Raw genomic sequence first — 9,582 nt, 5'->3', positions numbered from 1 at the left:
CCAAGGAGAGGTTCTTTGATGCCGCGTAGGAAAGAATCCAGATTTTAATGCGCCCATCTGTTGCAGTTTTGCAAATAATTAATATATGTGCGTGCGTGTGCGGGAGGGAGAGGGCTGGAGGCAGCGGTGACGCCCGTGAACTTTAAACGCAAAATAGAAGGTCGCGGAGATTTACGCGTCGTTCGGAGGGTCCGCGCTCCCGCCCCGAGGGGCTCCGGCCCAAAAGTTACTCGGGGCGGCCGGGCCGCGGGGCTCGGGGCGGCGGGTGCCGGCGGGGCGGGGAGGAGGGCTCCGGCCGCCGGGGAGAGCTCCGGCCGCCGCCCGCGGGAGCGGGGCATTGTTGGGGCCGGGCCGGAGCCGGCGCCGGCGCGAGGCGGGGACGCGGCGCGTCACATCCCCGTTCGCTCCGGCCGCCGGCGGGGCTCGGTGCGGGGCAGGAGCGGCGCGGGGCGCGGCTGCCGTCCGCCCGGCTGAGCGCTCCGCGGGGCTGCGCTCCCCCCGCCGCCGCCCCCCCGTGCAGTTTAAAATAAATCCAACAGGGGCCGTGTTTGCTGAGCTGATCTGACCGCTTGATACAGATAGCGGCGGCGAGCCTCCCCGCTTATGTGGAAAAAGACTATTTTAAGTGTCATAATTAAGTTTAGAAGCCTTGTTTGGGCTCATTCACTGCTCGAAATAAAAAGGACTGGCTGCTTTTAGAGCCTTTCTGAAGGGGTTGGCGAAGCGCCTCTGCACGTTTGCTCGGAGAAGAATGTTTTCTTTTCTAGTTTAATATTAGAAACTATATTTTTACTCGTTTGAACTGGATTTGATTATTCCTGCGGAGGTTTTTTTTTTTCCTCTCTCCCCCCCCCCTCCACCCCCCCTCCCCTATCACTCAAATCTTTGTTCATTGTTCATTGACTGGGGAAAGGCTGCTTAAATGTACGGAGAGAGTGGGGAGGCCCCCTCGCTGGTTTGATGTTGAAATAGTAAACCTGAATGAGGAGGGTGGCTGGAAAAGTGGACATTGCAGCTTTAATTAACTTCAAGATGCTTCGGCGAGGACCAGAGCGTAGTAGTGACGTTGCCTCATAAATCTGCCCAGTGCCGTGCGTTGCATTGAACTATTACAGTATCACCGTCATGCTGAATATTCACTACCTATCCGGGAGCAGATTTGCATAATTGGATCTTTTTTTCTTTTTCTTTTTCTTTTTTTTTTTTTTAATGAAACTTGTTTGCAAAAAAACAAACAAAACCAAAAAAAAAAAACCAAAAGCCCAAGTGAAAACCGCGGCGATCTGCATGATTGTAAGGGGTTCAAACATATCCGAAAAGTAAGTGACCTGCATCAGTACATCAATAGGTTAAGTGCAAATAAGATGAGAAGTGCTTCTGAAAGCTGTACATTCCCTACGTGGTCTCTTGGGTTATTTCTCAATAGCGGGATTTTTTTGTAGCCTCAGGGATTTTAGGTTTTCTGTCTGCTTTCATAACTTTTTCCCTCACAGTCCTCATGCAAGGTGAGGCTTCGTGCGGTGCCTGCGTACCTGCGGTGGGCTTTGGGAAGGAAATAGATGAGCAGTTGGCGATGCGTGGTGTTGGAGCTGTATAATTACACTGCTGTGAAGGGAGATGTGCGTTGCTGTTGTGTTGCTGATCATCGCGCAGATCTTCACGGAGTACTTGGGAATATTCAAAGATTGCGTGTGTTCGCGTATGCTGAAAAACTGACTTACTTAACTAAGCTGTTACTTCATAAATCATAGAGGCAAGGAGTTTTTTAATGCGTTTCTCCCCTCCTGTTTCACTGAGGATGAAGATTACTGGAGTAATTAAAAATGCCGGGGATTTTTAGAGTGAATTTGTAGATTATACGTGAAAGCCATCCGCTCCCATCCGAGGAGCTGGCGTGCAGGATCGCAGGTTTGGATCAGGCTCGGAAGTATTTTGCAAGACAAGATTCCGGGCTTTCAGATACTGTGGGGACAAAGTTGTGAGCGGAGGCGGCCAGCGGCTCTGCCCGGAGCAGCGACCCGTGGGGACGCGGAGCGGGAGCAAAGGCTGCGTGCAGCCTGAGCCGTGCCGGCTGCCCCCCCGCGCCCAGGGCTGCTTTAGTTATGATGTCATTCTGATAGTGGAGAGCAAATGTCTCCTGATTCTGCCATTAAACGCCTGGCTGATTTGCCTGATAATGATAGCATTGACGTCCTGCTCCTTGACAAATGCAAGCCCTATGAGCCCTATGAATTAACTTTTCTCCCATAGATGAGAGGTAGCTAGCTTTACGATTCGTAAACGTAGCAGCACTTCTCTGACAGATTGCTTGGAACCTCGTTGCAACAAACCCCTTCCCCAAACCCCGCTCGCGTCAGGCTGCTCGTGCACCCCTGTGCAGTGCGGGCCTGATGCGTGAGCTGCTGAGCTCTGAGCACTTCCACTGACTTGGGATGGAGTTGTGGGGGCCCGGCTGCTGTGATATGGGGGCCCTGTGTTCAGCTTTCCTCTTCTTTTGTTTTATTTTTGAAAGTTGGTCAGCTAAAGAGGGCTCTGTGATTTCTCGTCATTATAAAAATGCTTGTAAATAGCTTGATGTGTTTGTCCTGCTCTGTTCTGTTTTTTTCCCTTTCTGCTCTCCTTTTGTAATTAATTGGATGCACTATTAAAATTTTAATCTATTGAACAGAAGTATCATAAATGAGTTGTTTAAAGTTTTCAGAATGTCGTAGGAAGAAAATGTCTCCAGTTGGTAACAAGTGCTTGGAGAATCGGCTGCTGTCTAAGCCCCTGCACTGGAAGGGAATCCTCCTGGTGCAGCTGATCCAGCCTGCAGCTGGGGACACTCTCCCTTTCTGCTCTGTCCTCAGATTTGCTTGTGACTTTGAGTTTGTATCACTGCAGGTAAATGAAATTTAATATGATTTAATTTTTTTTTTTTTTTAAGTGCAACCAGCTTAAACTTTGTTTTCATTTGCTGTTTAAACGATGACAATTAACAGCTGCAGATGCAAGGAAGGTTAGTTCCTCTATTACATTTGCAGGGAACGCGTCTAAAATATTTGCATGCTCAAGCTGCCTTTTGCAAATGAGTTCCCGAAGATACAAGTTGCTGAGACAGAAATAGTGTATTCAAACACTTTTAATAATTGACTGTGTCTTTATCAATTGTAGTGAAGAAAAAGGAATTGTTCTATGGGCTTTTTGACTTCTGAACGTATTGGAGCTCTCTGATACTCAGCAAGTTGTCTGGTGCTGTCTTCACTGAAGACTTTTATGTAATGAAGAGGCTGATTGTCATATTTTTGTCCATGCTGGAGGCCAATAACCCAACCCATTCATTATCGGAAGAGAGTAGCCTGGAAGTTGCAACATCAGGACCACTGTTTTGCTTGCAGCAATGGAGTGCTGAGATTGGGAATGGTGATTTTTCAGTACAGAAACCTGGCACATGTGGTTGTTTACCCGCTATGGGAATCATAGGTGGCCAGAGATGTTTGCATTAGCACAGACATAGAAAATCCAGCAGCCCACTGGAATGGGTTTGTGCTCATTCCTGGGAAGCACAAGATTCAGCAGGCAAAGGAAAATCTGTAGGAGTCGTTTTGTGTCATGTTTTGGCTTAAAGTTAACTTTGAATTGCACAGGTGTTTGTGGAGTGCTTTGCCTTAATAAATAAATAAATAAAATGCATGGTTTTAGATGAACTTTATAAAAAATTGAAGAGAAAGCCATAAATAGATTTATTTTTACAGTTTGAATAAGGACAGCTACAGCTTTTATTATCTTCTGATTTAGCGTGTTTTGATGGCACTTGTAAGTAAATTTAAATTTTAATCTCTGAATTTCTCTCAGATATGAGTAGATGTGCGTACGCTCTTCGTTACTGCTAAAAGCAGGACTGTACTGAAAAGGCATTTTTGCATTCTCTCATTTACACCTGGCATTTTTTGCCTTATTCTTTACCCTGTCTTCTTTCGGGCATTTTGTACATCTATTTCAGAGGTGCAAGCAGTTTGGGCTCAGGGAAATAGACGAAAGAATAGACTACATCTTTTTTTTTTTTTTTTTTTTTTTTAAAGAAACACAAATAAAACTTATTTCTGGCAGCCGTAGATGAAAATCCACATTTCTGTAGCGATGACACTCCAGGCACAGATATTCTCTGAACAGTAAAAAAGAATGGGTTACTGGAAGAAAACATGCAAAGCCAAAATCATTCTGTAGTGCTTAATTGGATGATCTTAAGGTTATTGTACAAACGCGGGTTCCGGTTTCCAGTTGCGCAGCCAAATACAGCATACAAACTTTTTATGGGTAAGTCACTGATCAGAATCTGACCTTGGATAGAAACGAGAAAATTGTAATGATCTGATGGTGTTTGTTGCTGAACATGAAGTAAATGAGTGATGCTGGTCTGCATCTGAGTGGATCACAATAACTGCTGTGACATTTTTGCTCCTGTTGGCAGGTTAAGCAAGGAAGCCAAGCACCGAGCCAGAGATCCGATGTATCTTTTCAGAGGTAGCAGCCATCAGGATGAGCAAAGAGGCATGGGAATAGGGTAGGGATCTGGGTTGCCTCTGCCCAACTGCACCAGTTCTGTGACTGAATGCACTCCCAGGGGGAAGCTGCTTCCAATATTCTGAATTTGGCACCTTTCCCTTATATTTAAATTCGCTCTAATTTTCAGGTGCATCTTACTAGATAACCAGATGCTTCAAAAAAGCAAAAGAATTATAGAGCAGTAATTACAATTAGCCTTGTTGTCTGTTTTTTGAAAATTGCAAGATGGGGCCTTGAAAGTATTTTGAAGTTTTTTAGAGGTCTTAATCTAAACACTCTATGCGAGGTTGTTTTTTAAAGAGAAGGGTTCTTTAGGTCAAGCTGGGCTGTATTAAAGACAAACAATTTTGTTAGAATCTATCTTTTAAACACAGATGAAGAAAACAGAACTAAAATAGCCACAGCAGTCTCAGTATCCAATCTTTTCTACATTTTGCATTGCAATATTTGAGAGTCCAATAACCGAAAGGAGAACTAGGTAATTCCTCACAAGTATTTGTCATGCTATGAAAAAAGCAGTGCTGCCCGTCATGGCTGGATGTGAATGGAGAAATCTGCGGGTTGCAGTGCCTGAAAATAATGTTGGTTGCTTAGATAGCACTGCTGTAGCATGGGGCAAGCAACAGAGCTGGCTGCTTTGACACCGGCTGCTCTGCGAGGCGTTGGTGTCCAGCTGTCCACCTGTGGCATCTCAGACTTCCAAGGGCAGCCAATTCTTGTTGTAAGGATAGAGGTTGGTGGTGTTTCTTTGTGCTCCACAGCTCCGAAGTTCAGGCAGCGGTTATCCAGGTGGGCTTCCCACAATGCCAGGGGAAGGCTGCTCTGGAGGATGTGGGCCTGTCTCAGTTTTCTGGACAAGAAAAGAGAAGCAAGGGAGAATGAAAACAAGAGTATGAGCTGCCTGCTGTGGGCTGCACAGCGATGTGGGAGAGCCTGGCACAGGGGAGCTGCCTGCGGCTCCAGCTCAGCCACAGGGCATTTGAGGGAGCCTTTGGCCTCAGGTTGGTCAGAGCACTACAGTGCAGAGGGATGAGTGGCAGCCCTGCTCATTCCTTTCCTAATAAGCTGATCTCAGCCTTAATACAAATTTTGTTACAGCTTCTTTATGTTATTTCTTAACGTTATGGCAAACATCATTAAAAACTTTCCATTTTATGCCTTTGGGATATGCTGTTAGTGTCACTGCGGATCTTTGCGACAGGTGGGAGCCATGCTGTACTCATGGGTGTTTGGGAGGGGTCCCTACCACGTACCACCATCCACTTGGTCACAGCCACATGCATCACTTCCCTGCAGTCCCAGCCCCTGCTGATCCACGAGTTGCTCCTGGTGCCCATGAGGTATTGCTGTGCTAGGCTGTAGGGCTGCCCTTCCATTTCATTTGTGCAGTGATACCACAGTTTGTGTTAGTGTTGTTTTATTTCACTCTGGAAAGTTGCTCCCTACAGATCTGTTCAAACATTGTTACCATCAATCCTGTCATTGGAATATCAACAGCAGGTACAGATAAATACAGATACATCCCTTTCATATGAAATGTAGAAAAGCGTGGATAAATAGGAAACTGAAGCAGAATTACTTCATGCAAAGGATAATAAACACATGGGATAAATTACTAGCAAGGAAAGGATAAATGAGTTCAAGGGAAGCCTAAGCTTGTTTTTTGAGAATGAGCATGTGAGAGCTGGGTGAAGAAAGCAAGGAGGTGTAAAGTCAGGTTTCTGTTAACGCAGGCTAGCATGGTGGCCTGGTCGCTCATGTCCTAACGTTTGTTTTGATAGTATCACATAGATGGTTACATTTTATTTTCATGTGTGTTTGTTAACATTGACTCTATAGATCTACAAGTGTCTTTTTTCTTATGAGGTGAATAGCAATGTTAAAACTTACTTTCGGTGCCAACTTTTGGTTCTTATATCAGTGTTTTTCAAGGGAGAGATGTGACAGTGAAGTATCTTGCATTGATTGAATGAATTAGGGAGAAATCTTGTCATCTCTTGGGTAGGTCTATAACTGACAGGAGAAGAAGAAACTGTCTTCTACTTTAGGAATAAGGAATTTTTGATAGGTGTTTGTCCTGGCTAAACCACTGCACTGCTGGAACAGTTCTACAAAACAAAAACAAGCAAACAAAACCCATGACAATATTTCTCTTTTTTTTTTTTTTTTTTTTTTTTTTTTTTCCTTTGTTTTGTTTTTTTTTCCATGAGTTTACATGGACATAACTCTGGGTTTCAGTCTCTGGGATGATGTCTGTGATGTCTGAGTTTTTTGAACGCTGAGTGTTGACTCAGTATTGAAATTGCAGCTACAGGTAGCTTTTCAATGAACCTTTGTTTCATTGGAATGTACCCTGCATTTTTTATTGAACTGATGGGTCTCTTCACAAAGGATAATGCATAAAGGTTAGAAAAATTTTCATTGATTCTGGTTTGGTTTCTAGGATCCAATTCTGCACCTCTTTTTTCAGCTGGGGTAGGACTGAGTCCATAGAGAAAACCTCAGTTCCGTACCAGGCAAGTTTCACGTGCTTTCTAGTTTCACCACAAATAGAATGTGCAGCTCCATTGGTTATAAGCTTAATACAAAGCCCAGTGTTGTCAAAAAGCTGGTAAGACCCTGAATAAATTTTTTTTCTAGTTTCATGATTTCAAGTGCAAAAAGAAACCCAACCTTTTAGAGTTTATAAATGCAAAGGTTATGGTCTGTCCAAAATTGAAATGTATAATACAGTGACTTTATTTACCTTTTAAAGAGATCTGTTCTTCATTGATTCATTGAGATTTTGCTATAGGAGTGTAATTTCTCCTAAGGCTAATAAAATAACTAGCAGAAGATAACCTAACATCGTTATTAGTACCATAATACCAGCTAAGAAAACTCTCCTGGCCTAAATACTCCCTTCTTCAGAATTTACTATGAAATTTCTTGTAAAACAGCTTAAATATTTTAAAATATCCTTGATTGTTTTAAAGAACAAAAGTTTGAACATCTTTTCTTGAATACAGAAATCCAAATCTATGCGTATATGATTGATCAACGTGCTGTTAGGTGAGCGAGCAGTAGGAAATCCACAACCACTTCTGGATTAGAATTTTAGTCTATCAAATGTTTTGGTAGAGTCTTTGTCGTGCTAGGGGCTTTCCAAATATAGAAGTATTGTTTCTGGCCAGAATGAGCTAGAATATTCTTATTGCAGTTGAAAAATGCCAGTTCATTAGTTTGCAGCAAGATGCTACATCTTCGAAGAATTTCTGAGGTCCACAATTGAATTTCTGCTCAAAATGAAAGAGCTGCATCTCTGCACTTCGTTATGGACTGGTGATTATGAAATGCACCTGGGTTGCTGGAGAGCTGGAGTCAGGTTGCTCCTCCCATATCTGATTTGAATCAGCTCCTTCAAATCAAGTTTCTCACATCCCAGGTGAGTGCTCTGATAACAACTTTGGCTCTCCCAGGGTGGGTCTTTTTAAGTTCCGTCTTCAGGTTATTCTAATTTAAGTAATTGTTTAATGAGTCAGGAGAAGACTGATTCTTAGCTTGAGCACTCAAGCGATCAAGTGATGGGAGAGGCTGGGTCCTGTTTTGTTTGGTTGCAGATTCTTCTTCCTCACTTTGCTGAGTATGGTACGGTGAGAATGCTGATATTTTTAATGTTGTTTTACTGTTCTCTTGAAAAGTTGGAAAAGGTTGCTAACGGAATAGGAAGAAAGTCTAAAATGATTCCATATTTAGCTGTGTGTTTCTCTCAGAGTGCTTTCAGTTCTATGATGATAGAAGTTAGTTGGTAGGGGAGCACATCTTGCAAAGAGTTTTTTTCTCAAAAAGGAGTTTTGTTGCTGTTGTTTTATTGTATGGATTGTGTACGTGAACAAAACAGATGCCTACATCCTTCTGAGATTCAAGCCTCTAACTATAGGAGGCACAGCAGGTGCTGGGTTGGACCCTTCTACTGTAAATACCTTGCACCTTTCTGTACATGTGGATGGGACTTTTCCTACTGCTAGGTGGAGAGAAATGCCCTGTAAATGCCAACAAATGCCTTAGAGAAACTGTTAGAGTTTAGATTTCCTCGTAGAGAAATCTGCACGAGATGTTAAAGACTTATGGAACTGGTAGGTTTTTCTGGTGGAATTTCTTAGGAAGGAGCAGAAAAAGTGTCTTTGACTGTAGAAGGGGGATCCATAAAGGGAGGAAACCCTTCTTTCCTTGCAGTCAGAAATAGTAATTTTGATAGCTTCTGTCTCCTCTGTCTTTCATTCTTAACTTCTCTGGCAGCACAACTCTGGCAGATCCCATGCTGAATTGGTTGGTTCCCCTTCTGGCTGCTCTGCAACAGTGGTGGATTGGAGCCAAGGGAATAAATATAGCTCTTCGTTTCAGTAGTAACCCCCTGCCAGACTTCTACACAGAAACCTGGGAGGTCACTGCAGGGAGAGGGAATGGGTGATGCAGAGGTTGGGCAGGCTCGGATCTGGCTTCTCCAGCAGAGAGTATTCCTTTAGTCCCGGGCAAAGGGGACAGGTGCTGCAGGAACCCACCGTTGTCTTTTTCTGTGCGGAGCTGATGGGATCTGTAGATATGGTTGAAAAGCTACCGTTGGCTGTGCAGTTTCCATGTGAGTTTATTAAATGTGAACATTTTAATATGTAAAAATAACTTCACCATTTTGTTATTTCCTCTTACGTATTTCACTCCGGTTGGAAAAATGAAATCAATCTAGTCAGCTTTTCATCAGTTTCTCTTTGGCTTCATGCAGTTGCACAATGCTGCAGTGCTTGGCTGGCAAAAATGTTTACAACGAAAAATTGTTTTCAATGGGATTAAAAAAAGAACCATGGAAACATTTTTATTGGTCTTCAATTTCTGTGCAACTTTAGTTTTTACAGGACCTAAGCTACATCGGCGGCGTTTCTCTGATTTTAAAATTATGCTGCCTTTTTTTTATATGTGCGTGCAGTGTATAGACAGGATACAATCCTATGGCGTGGTACAAAAAATGTGAGCCAGACTGTTTCTTAGGAATTGGTTCAAAAT

At 43.3% G+C, this 9,582-nt stretch overlaps 1 protein-coding gene across 5 annotated transcripts in view; it reads left to right on the top strand.

The window, feature by feature from the left end:
- Positions 1–9,582, top strand: part of ZNF536 (zinc finger protein 536) — a 323,660-nt gene that overhangs the window by 1,344 nt on the left and 312,734 nt on the right. The gene's annotated exons all lie outside the window — the stretch shown is intronic.

The sequence above is a fragment of the Lagopus leucura genome, unplaced genomic scaffold (genome assembly GCF_019238085.1).
Source record: "Lagopus leucura isolate 7727_CA_CO unplaced genomic scaffold, USGS_WTPT01 Super-Scaffold_100017, whole genome shotgun sequence".
Taxonomy (NCBI): Eukaryota; Metazoa; Chordata; class Aves; order Galliformes; family Phasianidae; genus Lagopus; species Lagopus leucura.
Note: the sequence above shows the minus strand (reverse complement) of the source record. Positions and strands in the feature narration are given on the sequence as shown.